Source organism: Melanaphis sacchari, unplaced genomic scaffold (genome assembly GCF_002803265.2).
Source record: "Melanaphis sacchari strain LSU unplaced genomic scaffold, SCAv2.0 Contig174_pilon_pilon, whole genome shotgun sequence".
NCBI lineage: Eukaryota > Metazoa > Arthropoda > Insecta > Hemiptera > Aphididae > Melanaphis > Melanaphis sacchari.
In genome coordinates this window covers 229,541-245,566 of record NW_020270814.1, presented here as the reverse complement: position 1 = coordinate 245,566, position 16,026 = coordinate 229,541, and the positions used below count along the sequence as shown (strand labels likewise).

At 29.3% G+C, this 16,026-nt stretch overlaps 1 protein-coding gene across 2 annotated transcripts in view; it reads right to left on the bottom strand.

Annotated features, from left to right (window-relative positions):
• The window catches only part of LOC112592433 (rap guanine nucleotide exchange factor 2), a 65,681-nt gene that overhangs the window by 28,994 nt on the left and 20,661 nt on the right, over positions 1–16,026 (bottom strand). The window contains exon 1 of one of the 2 annotated variants that reach the window (XM_025336487.1): positions 5,411–6,236. The exons of the other annotated variant lie outside the window; for it this stretch is intronic. The gene's annotated coding sequence lies outside the window, so the exon portion shown is untranslated. Of the gene's footprint in view, positions 1–5,410; positions 6,237–16,026 lie in introns of those variants that run through there. 2 annotated transcript variants of the gene reach the window in all.

The following is a 16,026-nucleotide window of genomic DNA, read 5'->3' as shown; positions in this document are numbered from 1 at the left end:
AGTGTATGCAACATGATAATAGTTTTATACTCGGTAAATATTGATGCTTTAGGCGCTAAGGTAAGTATACAATAATAGTAATGTATTAAAATGTATGCTACCTATCACGGGTACAAGTTATTCAAACCGGCACGGTGACTGGTGAGTTACGTAAAAACAGCGTGCAAAACTTTCGGGGCGCACGAATGCACGACACCGAAATTTAAGAACGTTATGTACGACCGTCGATGGAATTATTATTATTTTAAATTAATTGTATGTATGAATCAATAGCCACCGCTTTCAAATATTGTAGCGATATAACGTTTACACATATACAAAAAATAATTCTTTGTTTTATTTTTTGAAATTGCACACACGTATGTACATCGCTTGTAATTATGTTTACAAGCAGCACTCTCATCCTTCTTCACAAAACAAGTAGGATTATGAGAGGTAACCTCCAGAACCAGAAAATGTGGCTCATTATATAGAACACATTAAAAAATAATTTAAATAATATTATACTTTCAACCTTTTTTTCTAACCTCACAAAAACTCTACCTTATATAACCCCATAAATGGTTAAATTAAAACATTTTATTAGGTATCATACTTCATAAACTTCATTATTATCAATAAATTGAATAAGCAGCGATAACTGATTGTACAAAATCTCTAGTAAGTAATAACTACAGTAGAATTTAAAATCGTACATTGCTATTTTTTACCGACTACATAAATAGCGACAACGTCAAATTGTTAACTTATTTGTTTTTATTAATTTCCTCATTTTTTATCATTAATTAATATGTGGGTACTCTGTAATTTTACAAAGTGGGGTAAAAAATGTACCATTCTCCCCTCCCCACATTAACACAACTCAGCACCCACCGTTGAAATTGGCGCAAGAACAATATTATAATAGGTATCCCCGAGGCGTCCATTATAATATATAATATTAAGTGTGTGCATCGAAACAATGAGCGGTGAATCATTTCCTACGAACCAACTACTCGAGAGATTATTATATCGTATTCGCAATTTCGCGAGAAATAAAGACCATTGAAACAATGACCACTGCACATACAGTATTCGTTTGTGTAAAAGTGTACGCTATCACAAAAGTATTTTCATTAATTAAACAAGTTTTTTTTTTTTTTTTTAATTTCAATTTTTATTGCTTTAAACACACGTAAACAGTATTTTAATTTTTTTTTTTTTTTTTAAATTAAACAAAATAAATAAAATATAATAAATTTTGTTTATCAAGTATATGTTTATCTAATGAAAAATGATATTAAAACTATATCACACTATTCACACTCATACTTCATAGTGTACGTTGACTACGTCAAACAATGAAAACTACGTAGGCATATCAAATGCCTTTTTTTTTTTTACAAAAAATGCAATACACTAATACAATATAATGATGGAATTGATACAGTGAACACCGAACATTTAAACCACATCTATATGTGGTGTAACTGCAGTGTAAGAAACCGCAAAAGGCGATTTCAAGAAATTTTGCAATGCGTTTACTGACAAAACATTTTCAAATTTCATTTTTGACCAAGATATAGAAAATACACGGCTGATAGGCACGAGTACCTAGTATAACATGTAGAAACCATTAGAAAGTACTAACAACGGTGGTAAAAATATTGGCGCGATTTTGTATCGGAGACAATCCGCTTTCCCCAGGTTACCGTCGTTTTATTACATTGCTCCGATACGAAATCATATTTAATTCGAATTTGCTACGCGTCCGCAAAACGAGTTATGTTCACTTCCGCACTTTAAACGCGATCGCAGCAAAAAATCCAAATTAAAATCGTTGTCGACCGCGTACAAAATGTTAACGGCAGCAATAATATACGTTCGCGATCGTGTTAAAATCACTCACCTCGCTATTACAACCTTAAATTGACAATGGTAAACGAGAGAAAGCACACTAATCGCGACAAATATTTTATGTCGACATAATGTCATGATATTGATTTCTCCGTTCGACGACTATCTTCCTCGATCCATCTAACCACCGGGGACATGGTATCACTACCGTACTGATTCATAAATAAAAAAAAACACTTAACTGCAGTTTGCAGCAGTGACATGATGAATGATAAATAAAAATTGTCAACTAAACTAATAACAGTGTATGTGAATTTCATAGCCACAATTCTGGTATAAATATAACAATATTATTGAAATTCAACACTCGCCAAACGAGGACAATAATGTTTAATAAACTTTAAGTTGGTTTTCGTCGATAAAATATCACCCGACTGCTGAATGTATGATGCATTAATTTTAACCTTAGTTTCTTAACAATCAATCCACATTTAATTATCATCAACATGATTTTCGAAAAAATCTTGTCATGCACATCGATTGATTACTATTACCATTATAGAAACAAGATAATTAGTGTGTGCCAAAATTGAAAAGGTAATTGAGAACTTCTTAGCAATTCACTGTTGTTGAATTTACTTATTAGTTATTACTTATTACCTATTGAAGACCTTTGTTACTTATGCGTATTATTATAGGAATATATTAAATTTGCTAACAGACCCGAGAAAACGTAATATCGCATATGGTTACATACTTACAAGAGAGTTACATAAGCCAGGTGTGTGATCGTAAATCGCGATCAATATGTATTTTAAATTTCTAACCCGCAATAAATTTGAATACATATGACTATAAACTGTGTAAGAAAAGTCACATTAACATGAGCTCCACAAAGCATCAATTATTAATAAGTATTAACGTGTCGAGACAAAAATAATATGTGCACGATGTTAATTAAATGTAATTTAACATATTATGCCAAGAATCTTGAATGATTGGTTCCCAAACTGTAAAGGCACGATTTGCAGGCAATATAAAAATAAATTGATCGATATATTTTCCTAAAATGGCCACGTTTTTGTGAAAAATTGTTCAAATTTAGTATTAAAGCGTAATAATTGCAAGACGGATGAACCTTAAAATACATTAACTAAATATTAGCAACCAGTAATTAGTAATTACTTATCTCAATACTTATCATAAAATTATTTTAGTAGGAACCTGCCAATACGTAAAACAAGTTCAATAGATACAATAGAATAAATGTATAAATAATGTACACACACGCGCGCGAGTGTATGCATGTAATTTAATTTAATCCTACTTAACTTGTACATTCAATACTTTATTAATATATTCACTATTTTACAACCAGTTCAACAAGTTTCTACATATTATTATGGACATCGAATTCCAAAAATGTATTGGTACTATAATGTTCCAAATTATAATATATAGATAATAAAATCTATTGAAAATATAATTAAATTATTGTTTATAATCACTAGTAATCTGCTAATATCTACTGTTTGTTAATTGATAAACATTTTACTAATATTACGATTAATGAACAATTATATATTATATATTTAGGTATACCTAGTAGTAGTATAATTATTTATGTATAATTGATATTTGAGACGATATTCATTGATTAATTAAAAACTTTATAAATTATATATGACAGATATAAAGAGTACAAAAATGTCAATCTCAAAACATTTTTACACACGATTCGTATAATGAAACAAATTGTTCAACGATAATGATTTAAACGATTAGTAGTAGTTAATTCACAATAGAATACCACAGTGGTCTATACATTTCTCGTTAAGCTATTGATTTTTTTTATGAGTTCAGTCTTTTATGGATTATATACATTTTAAAACTAATAAAATGATGTATCTAGTACATGATAATGAAGAAAACACATTATTACCATCATAGAGATATGTTAAACAGTGGAGATCGGCGCAGACAATAAAGAAAAACACACTATAGGTTGGAATGGCTTGAACTTTGGCCATCATTGGTTTATCACAATGCATACCAATGATGTAACATTGAAACTGTTAAAATTGAATTCCACAGTCGAGCAAACTAACTGGATGAAGATTTTTATGATACTATTTTCGTGTGCACGCTTTAATAGTTATTACACAATACACAGTTGGGTATGTATGGGTTAATTTAAGCCCAACTACAACATAATATGTAGGAAAACACTGTTAACACTGAACACTATCGCTCTATTGAGTGAAAAACTACTATCCACCGTAGCTTAATATTAGTATAATTATTGGGGATAGAATTTTGTTACAAATACATTTGTGACAACAAATGTGATACAAAGATAATCCTTATAAATAAATAAATGTGTATAGTATCATTCTGATTACAATGAAATAAACTTTTTTGCATTTATTGCCCGTACGTGCTTTTTTTATTGAATTATACAAAATTTTCCATAATTTTATTGTAATATATAAATCTATTATATTATTGCCAGAAATAATCTATAAGCGAAAGCTGGTTGATAAAACAATTATTGGAACTCCGGAATTGAAATTTTATCGAAGTCATTTAGGAACCCACAATTATATAAAACATCAACATACCTAATAATTTATAATGGTACCTACTTCTTCAAACATAATATTAAAATAGAGCAAAATAGTTAAAATGATTTAGTTAACATGAAACATGGTCTATAAGACTATAACATCAGTTAACGTAGAAAGATCATTTAGAACTTAATGGGCCAAGTTTTAATGAAAATAATTTACATGATACTTATCTAATAAATTAATTTTTTAATCTTAATATATAAGTAATTGAATTTATTTTATTAGCTCAAATTAAGTAATATTTTTTTTTTTTTTTGGAAAATTACAAAACACTATTAACGATTTATTTCGCTACACTATAACACTATAGCCCTATTTATAACGATGGCTATCGCGTTAATGGTATCACGTAGTTTCGCCAACTATCTACGCCATAATTAGTGACAAAGTAATGCTATCGTTTTGTTCTGCGGCCTATTATTAACAGGCGACTTGTTCACCGCTCTATCCGTTTATCGTTTTGTCGTCTGCTCGCACACTGAAGAGGACGTGTCGCGGCTAAGAGTTTATGGAAATTTAAATTAACACGATCGTAGACGGCAATCTAGCAATATTGTTCGTCAGTTGTAAGAGTCGTATCACTGACGCGTACCTAACATCGTCACTAGTCGTTTGTCTCGGGGGAAATAATATGTACATTGTGTACGACGGCGACGATTTGGTGATGCGTGTATAATAATAATAATAATAATAATGACGGTGATGATGGTAATAATAATGATATTCAAAACTGTTGTTTTTGTCGACGATTACACACACACACACACACACACACACATACATGTTCATGGACATGGGTGTGCGAGCACACGACAAATCCTATCCGACTTATCCTAACGTATGAAATGCATACAAATTAAAATTACGTAATATATTATTCGATGCAAAATTCAGCGGTCGTACCCTAATGCCTATTACAGGTAGATACAGTACAAACGGTTTACCTTTCATTTTCCGAAGGCGATCGGTGATCGTCCAGAATACCGGATCGTGAGTTTGAAAAAAATCAAATATCAAAATAGGTAGGTGTAGACACACGTCTCGGAGATATCGAGATATATACGCACGGACGTGAAGTCCTTTCACCGTTCTGTTATCGCCGTCGTCGTCGTCGTCGCTGTTGTTGCGCCGAGGCGGCCAACATTATTGTTTTCGCGTGTTGAATCACCACACGCGGCGCCACACATAATAATAACACAACATAGTATACACGCACGCGCGCACTGCCGAAGCCGAGTTTTTGTTAGGTTATAAATACGCGACGAGCAGCAAACCGACACGATCGGACGGAGATCGCGAATTTTTCGGACGGGCAGACAAAAAACAACAAAAATCACAAACGAAACGGCACGTACCGGACACGACGGACGAGAAGTGTGCACTAATGTTCGAGCGGTCGACACGACCACACTAACACCCGACGACCGCGATGATAACGATAACAAAAATATTGTTTTTTTACCACTTGATAATACGCACGCACGCACGCACGCACGCACGCACACACACTTTCGCGCACACCGAGGAAGAGAACGAGCCCAAAGGACGGATTGTAATACTAACTATTACTGTCGTACTTGAATAATATTATTAACGATTTCGAATTGTTATCAAACCGTTATCGTCGACGTTTTCATTGCTGTTGTCGTTGCGTGAACATGATTTCATCCGCTAGACCGTCGAGAGAATTAGAGAAACGAAATAGTATAGTAGTAGTATGCGCGATCGTAGTCGTCGATTCTGTGCGTGTGTGTGCGAGCGGTGTGTGACAACACGCCGCACCGTCGGACTCTCGGTGTTGCATTTCTCGGTGTTGCGCGTGCGCATTAATCCGTCGCGTTACGTTACGTGCGTGCGTGCGTGCGTGCGTGCGTGCAACGGCATCGATGGGCGCGACGAACCGTCGTGTCGGCAGTGTAGGGGGGGATGGCGGTTCTGACGGTCGGCGGGAGCGGCGTCGAGGGAGATGCGCGATCCGTGAAACAGTACCGTCACCGCTGCCGACAATTCCTGCCTGTCCCCACTCCGATGCGCCGACCGCACCGTCCCACACCATCGCGAGCGCCCCACCTGGACGAGGCACGCCGACGTCGTAGTCGTCGTCAACGTGCCCCATTCATTTGCCAAAGGGCCCCTTCTCGTGGTGTCCGCGTCCTCGTGCGTGCGTGCGCGCGTATGCACGTTGCACACGCCGCCGCACCGTGACGGGGATGACGCGCCTACTACTACTACTACTACTACTACTACTACTCAGTACAATTGCTACTCTATAATATTTTTATTGTATATCATACACGCAGTACAATGACGACGAGACGCCGCCGTCGGAGTGCGCGCGTATACACCGCGTTCGCCGTTTTATCGCCGTAAGACTATGATAATAATAATATAGTGAATAGTGATCCGTCATACTGAATGGTCTGAATGTATTGATTAGATTTGTATCCGGTCTCGGTAGTTCACCACGTAGGTTTATACTACGTGGTAAATAGAATATTAAAAATTAATCTAATGAGCTACTCCATGTATCACACCAAATACCTTGAACAACGAAATTAATTAATGTATCTACCGGTGACGGTGTTTTATTTTACGAGACTTTTGTACTTAACATTGTCAAAAACAATTTCACTTTTAAAATCAAATATGAACACGACAGTAAAAAATTATCTTACATCGATTTGCCCACCGTGCACAAAAAATTATCACAATCTACTTATACATAACTTATGTAGGTCTAAAAATCTATACATTTTTATATCACATTACTCAGTAATTAGTATCTCTTTCAAGATTCTTTTGTTCTAGGCGCTTATATACAATCTGATCCCCAAGAACAATATGAATATTTGATAAGAAATAATGTTTTTACGCAAGTAGCAACAAACTATCAAGATAGGAGTCACTCAATAGTTACATATACTCTAACTTATTTTAAGATTCTCAAAAATAATTATTACTTGCGGCTACTTTATAAAAAAAAATACAGAGATGTACATCAAATAATAGGTATAATCATTTTTTAATTACTAGTATTAATTAAAGGTTTTAATAATTATTAATAACTTTAGTATTATTAGCTTAATATTGGAATAATTAACTAATGCTACACATATTGTATAAAATATTACATTTTTAGATAAAGTTAGTAAAACAAGATTTAAAAATTTTAAATGTTTTCAATTAAAATTTAAATAGTTATTTATAGTTAATTAACGTAGCACAAATATTAAATTTAAATTATTAAATATTTTAAATACTTTAATAATAAATCATATAATATCATTGATTATAAATACCAATAAATTAAAAATTAGTCACAGAAATCATTTACACGTGATACACAGTTTTTATCAAAAATATTTATTTTATTTTTTTTGAATATTGGTTAATGTAAAAAACAAATAATAACTAAAATGGGTAACATGTCCAATGAGATTGAAGAACACTTTTTAAATCATAATATATGTAAGACCTATGTTATAGGAGGGCATCTTGAGTATGCTTGTCGTGTGAAGATCGAAGTCTAACTATTAATGACAGTTTTTTTTGTTTTTCGAAAACTTTTGCGGGTGATTGTCATGTGTGTCATTTCGCATTAAACACCGTGGTTGCGGCGACATGATTTCGTATGCAACATGATGGGTGATAAGCTATCAAATCATTCACCGATATTTCTTTATACATATTACACACGTTGTATATTTAATTATCAAATCTTATTGTCGTAAAGTACAGGTAGGTAGGAAGTAATATTATTATTATACACAATCGTCGATACGGCGGGGAGCCTTCAAACAACAGAACGTGCGTGTTTCGAGGGTCAAATGGCTATAATATTATAATCGTGCAGTGTACTTTCAATTTTTTGAAATATTTAATTATTGTGTCCGATTATAAATATCGACTCAACCTACAATCCGTACAACTAATCCAGAATGATATCTTTGTAATTTCGATCGTTCTGTACCTATTCACCTGGAGTAATAACATCAATGCGCGTTGACAAATATTCGTGGCGACACATCATTTTTATAATAGTTTATAATGACTATTATTTTATAATGTATATAAATATGACGTGATATACGTAATCATTCATATGTTACAAATACTTTTATTTAAATATCTATTTAATTATACAAGTATAATATAAGTATATACTAGTATTCGGAATAAAGGGCTTTGTTAAAGACTTTTTAAGTAAATGATTACTAAACCATTATATACATTTAAATATTTTTATTTAATAAATATCTTTAAAATATTCAATTTTTTTCACTGTTCATTATATATCGATTCTTACATGGGCATCCCTAGACATTTTTCTAGAGGGAGGGCAAAATTAATTTAAAAAATAAATAATGATTTTTTTTATAAATTTTATTTACAGTACCTACATTATCATGTTATGTCATTATTAAAATTAGGTATTGTTATTATACATTTTATTTATAGAAAATTATTATTTTTCGTCAGTTTAACATTAAATTATTACAATTAGGAAACAAATTTAAAATCCTAGAGGTGTTAGAAGTGCTTTGTCTTGCCCCCCCTAGGGACCCACATGGGTTCATAATAAACAAACTTCAAAAGAATTGTCGAAACACTCAAAATGGAAAAATTTATGTAATCTTTAAATTATATCAAAATAAGTCATAGCAGCTAGTATTTCAAGGAGCAAATAATAGCTATTATAATAATTAGTCTCAAATCTAAATAAAAAGCTTGTTGCTTGAGATCTACATTATATTCATACACAACCAAGGATGGCCACCTTCAAAATTTTCATAGATTTTAAAACATATTGTATATTAGTTCTTCTGTATGCTTCTATCTAGTTGGGTATTCTCCCACCAAATATATACTTGAGTACATTAAATTGTCGAGAATAGCAGTACTAAATATTACGAGATTTACTGGCGGTTTTAATAAATATTGTGTATTTAGTAAGGGCGTTTACCCCACGCCATCGTTTGAAGTGTTTTGAATTTATTTCCTAAAGGATATTATAATATTATCCCACATAACCCGCAATATCTACTGCATACCTACATAATATGGATAGTTATACAGTTATGCTACAATGAATACTAGGCAAATTTAAATACTATATGGTTACCTAATAATAATATAATATTAAAAAACGAATCTTAACACACGGATTAACGAAAGGATATCATTATAATATATTATCTTCATAACAACAACGTCCGAATTATTTTATTCTGCATATTTATTTCAATTTTTTTTTTTTATTCCACAATTTATTTCCAGTGATTTAGATACATCAAAAATGTTTAATATTAAACGTGCCCCTTATAACTTAATAAAATTTAAATTCTAAGATGTACGCTGTACCATTCAAAATCTAAATTAATTATTTTTCTTCCTGTCTTGAGAAAATTACTTCTAGTGTATTTGAATGAATAAACGATAAGTGAAATGTCCATACTCTAATAATATAGTGTCAACTATATGCCGAATTATAATTAAAATGTTACTATAAATATTCTATCGATGCATAATTTTTAATTTTTAATAATTAATTTTGTTCAAATTAGATTTACATTAAGTAAAAATTTTACATGTTCCTAAATTGTATATTATCTACGTGAGAATTTTTTTTTTTATTTAATTCATTATTCACTTTATTTGAGTAATTATTAATCAATAATATAATACTTATTAGCAAATACGTTAACGATATTACAACTCTTAAAAACGCAAGATATTTCAAATCATTTAATAGAAATTGGAGTTTTTATCAACAATCAATAAAGACGAAAAAGGAATTTAAACGTGATGAAAATTATAATTGATATATTATTTCAATATTGACGTCTCAAAAACAATTGTAGACGCACCAAGCACTAGCAAGTAGATTAAATTATAATCAGAGTAAAATATTTCACAGTATATTCTAATAAAGATAGGAATATTTGCAATTTTCACTATTAACTTACTACCTTGAATATCGGCTTTTTATAAGGATTTATAATGTCTAACATAATAATTTTCTTTAATTTTACAAAATTTACAAATCATTATGGATAAAATTAAAATGACTGGCACTACGCAGTATAATTATGTTTAGTAGTTTTATAGTAAAATTCCAATTCAACGAAATTCTTATTGTTATAGTTAGGAAATCATTCATTCCGAAAATTATACACAATACATCTACATATATCAATTACAACGTTTTAGCAAAAGTAAACATTAAATTATGTAGAACAAACGAAATTCACAATAATGAAATACTATGTCTATATGGTACTGTCAAGTCTATGCTATTATACTTAAACTGAAGTCTGAATAATCAGTGCTCGAATTAGGAGGGACGCATGGGAACTCAGTTCTTAAACTAGTTTTTGATATTAATTAGCGTTCCTATACTACATTTTCTTAAAAGAACGCACGGGTACGCATTCGAGTAATATAAAATATAAATAACAACAAAATATTTTTTTTGTATATTATATTATTGTACCATACGTTTTCTAATTGAATTTCCTACCTATAATGGTTTTATTCTATTTAATACAATTAGGAAAAAAATTAAAAGTTTGAAGTGATTAAAAGCGTAAACATATTAACACTAAGTCAAAAATAATAAACATTAGAATTTATTTAATTTAAAATATGATGGTAGTAATTAAGGGAATGGGGGGAAACCTCCCATGGGTTGGTGTTTAATAAATGTTCAGTTAGAATGCTATTTGTTTAATTTCTACTTGAGTTCCCATTCTTTTAATTTACTAATTCAAGCTATAAATAATGAAAAATGATAATGATAATGTTTAAATTTAAATTTTTTCCTTATGAAAATATAATATATTGTATTTATAACAATAACAAAAATATTAAACAAAAACCATCAATAATTATTACTGTTTGTTTTTTGCAAAATCTATACTAAATTACTAAAGTATTTATGCATTATAATTTATAATAAATTATGCACCTACCTAAACATTATAAGCCTAAAAATTCCTGTAGTAAATGTTGTGCAATTATATTAATATTGTATTTTTATGTAAGGATGCCACATTCAAATTAACATGGTACGTATTTACGTATTATTATTTATATACAACATATTTATGTCTATTTGTCTGCAATATTTCCGTGTGTCCGTGAATGTAATTTTTTGTTTTCATAACTCCCTTTAAAATAACACGTGTAATAATAAGTTCCATATTACTTCCCACATGTTGTTCCAATGTAGCAGAAAAAAAATAAGGAGACAAGTAATCGCTGTTCTATATATACGGCGTAGGACGAAGATAAAATATTTATTAACGTTCTGGTTTATCAGAGGCGTTTTTTTTGGCCTGAACCACAGACCTCTTTTGCACTCTTTAAAACCATTCATAATCCAAACCCGCATCAGGTCTTGATCCCTAAAAGTGGGCTAGAATTAAGTCCAATTCAAGTCTCTATTGTAAGCGTATCACGTCACGTTAAGGGGATGCTTAGTCGGAATCGTTAAGTGTTTAACAACTTGTGCTGCATTACAATACGTACTAGCTGATTGTTAATAATCGTTTTATAAATCAAACAATTTTTGAAACAATCAGACCGAAGACCATTAAAACGAAGTAAAAAAAAAAATATATTGGGCAATGTCAAAAAGGTATTAAATTAACATTTTATATTCATACAATTATTCAAATATGGGAAAATACTTTTTTAATTAACTAATATTTTCTTCTATATACGTAACTGTGTGGCAGTGAAATACAAAATTATTAATTTATAATTGATTTTCATTATTTACGTTTTAAATAATAAACAGAATGCATAATATCGAAACGCATAATTGTATTTATCATTTATATATTATAATATATACAATCAAAACGGAATCTATCGGTGACAGTGTGTGCTAGGGCGTTTTTGTTTTACGTATTTGCCGAGGGAGTTGCAGAACGTAATATGACCGGATAAGAGAAAATAATTTCATAACCTTCTAAAAATAAATCTAGTCTAAAATATATCCATCACTTATATTGAATAAAATATTCTGATTTATTTCAATTTTTTATAATATTAGGTTTTTTTTTTTTTGTATTTGTTTGAATTAAATTATAACACTATAGTTTATATAGTAAATACTAATTCAATATAAATTATAAATAAATAAAAATTAGTTTTAAAAATGAAATGTATTCTTCTATTTCTTATTGTATCAATATAAAAATTATTACCTAATAATTAACATTAAATTAACAAAATACTAAAATAACTTATTTTAAAAATACAAAAAAAAAACTAATAATGTTAGCCAACGTGCATAGTACTAATATAACTTATTTAATAATTAACGAATTTTAAGTAGTGATGAGTACAATGACTAATAAATATTACTATCCAAATTCAAAATAATATACAGAATTAATGCTAATAAATTGACTAAATATTATTGTTCGGTGCATTTTAATTATTTATTTTACTATAATTTAATGAATTTTCCAAAAAGAACTTTTGAGGAAGTTGAAAATATTATTAAAATTAATAATTAATTTTAATATTAAATTATAGAAAAACACTAGATTAAAAGATAATTCGATGATACTCAATAGATAATTACATAAGATAAATATTTAATGAAAAATAAATGTAATTTATAATTAACGCCTTGAAAATTATGTGATACATTTTAAAATACATCAATATATTTTGCAGCATAAACGCCTAACTTAATGAATGATGGACAGGTTCGTCGAAAAATTAAACGTCCATTTTATAATAATTGCACGGAATGGACAAAAATATAGATACAGTATACATAATATAATATTTTTGAATAATTAAATAAATATAATAATCTTTAAAAAATCTATCTGTTTTAAAATCTTTAATGTTCCTTCAATAAGATTACTACTTACTCACTACATTTAATTTAATAAGAAAAAAGTGCTTAAATGTATAATATTTAATATACAATATTAAAATAATTGTTTACAATAGCATCATTTCAATTTTTGAAAGAGGGAGGCAAACATTTTACTAACCTATTAACTAATGAAAAAAAAGCATTTGTTTTATGTTTTCAATTTTAGATATGCTATACGAGTATAATAAATAGTAATAATTACTCATTAAAATTATTTGTATAAACTATGATTTATTTAAGTAAAATTTGAAAATTAATTCACCCAAATTTATTGGCAAATATTTTAAAAATTATACGACTTTATCAAATATTTTATCTTTATTATAGAGATTTTTCAGCTTATTTTATTTAATGTAAATAAAGCATCTAATATACTGAATATAAATTCATATAAATTAAAAGTATAGCTTATAAAAAATAACTCAAAGACATAGTGCTTACACTTCAAAGAAATAACAAAAACTGTTTGGCGTTTTACACTGTTGGGACAAAATCTACGAGTATAAATATTTATTACCGTGGCATATAAACTAGACATAAAGAGGGCCAAGAAGGGTAAGTTTTACGTAATTATTATGCAAAGCCCTCGATTTTAGTGATAATAAACCCACGTATATATAAATGCAGCAATTTGGATAGAGTGCATTGTCATGTTAATTATTTATATTTGTTATTCAAAATCTATACGATCGATCGAAATAGACATATATAGTAGGTACCTAGATATATGAATGCTATCTTAATTTGTGGTGCTATTCTTATAATTGGTCGTTATTTTCTTTATGATTTTAGCTAATCTAATATGCATTATGTAAAATGTTTATATGTTCTATACCATTTTTTCTTTGATATTGTAATTTATTTTATCATGGATGTAACAATCAAATAATAATTTTAAGCATTTATGACAATATTTCAGTAATATTCGATGCGAAAATATTGTAAGATTTAAAAATATATATATAAAGGGTTACTAGTTAACGTTATTTGTAGTGTAAATAGATTAAAATCTACCTCCAGTCTGTTTGATATAAAATTATATAGCCTTTGCAGCGGCTACATGTTAAGGATTGAAAATTAAAATTGCACCTATATGCCTATAATGTAGATAAAATGTTGCCATCAAGCCAGTGCCGTTTTAAGGAATATGCTATCTAGGGACAGATTATATACAATTCTGTACTTTACTAATCTACTTATATCATGAAAAATAATTTGTTTTCTTCGGATCTTTTCTGAAATGGCCACACTTAGTCTTATTAGTTTTCTATTCGAATAATAATAATTAAAAAAAAAAAACCAATAAAATATCAAAAGAAATTTTTGGTTTCAAATTATGAATTGTTTTTCATTCATTCAGGTTCGTATGCACTTTGATTGTCTTGGCAGTAATTATAATTCCATGAACGATGAAGTATTAAAAAGTTACTGCATGGGTAATGTTCAAATGAAATATTTTAAATTATAATTTAAAATTAAATCTATAATAATGAGTTTAGCCAATATAGGTCTTAGAACAGATAATAAAGAGAAACGGGTTTCTGTTTGTGAATACATATTATAATATTAACAATATATCAACAAAATAATACAAATATTACAATTATTTAAATATTAAAATAAAAATGCTTTAATAATAATTATTTTTATATGTACGAGGATACTAATAAAAAAAACTTTTATTATGTATACATATATACCTAATTGTATACACTAAATTTTATACGCAAAATCAAAACATAATTTTTATTCGGGAAATTAAATTTTTTCTCTATTCGGATAAGGTAGCAGAGTCGATAAACCTTTTCCTTTAGTATAAAAAGGTCTGGCGGAATCGATGAAACTTCTATAAATCATCGTACAGCGTGTTACGTAACTATGTTTTATTAAGGTTCAAGGATATATACATTTAGATTTACATAACCAAGCAAATTATATGTAAATGATATAATTTCTAACTTATGATCGTAATAATAATTATATAAAATCATTCATCTCAATGAGAAAACAGTGAATTATACAGGTCGTGCGCTTTATCACAAACCCGACAACGAGCGCGTAGATAATCCCTGGAAAATGGGTGTCACGTTTTGTCAGATTCTAGGTAATAGTGCTATGGAAATATACATCGGCAAAATCAAATCGTTTCTCCTAAATATAGCCGGTAGGTATAACTACAGATTTTCGGTTAATGGCGACTAAAAAACGGTTTGAAAAAAAAATTAAACAGGTGAAGGATGCGGAGCAAATAATCGACGTAAGACCGTTTCGTTAAAAAAAAAAAAAACCCAGGAACTTGATCTGCTATGTTTAAGAGCCAGTAGGTTTGAAGCGTATCTTGTCATGGAGTAGAGGTTATTATAAATGGTAATAGATGTGTTAAATTTGAATTCAATGATAAATCATTGAATATGAAAAATGATTATGGATTATGCGTGTAAGTCTTTATTATATATTATTAATAAATAATGATATTTTATAATTTATTCATATTATCATAAGTAATTTTTCCATTATTAGTGCAGTTTGTTTAATTAATTTTCGTTATAAACATTACCTTTATTATATTATTAGTTGTTAATTATTAAAATAGTAAATTATGTATTATTGAGGTTAATTAACAACTTAAAAGTCAAAGCGCGTACCATAAAACGAATG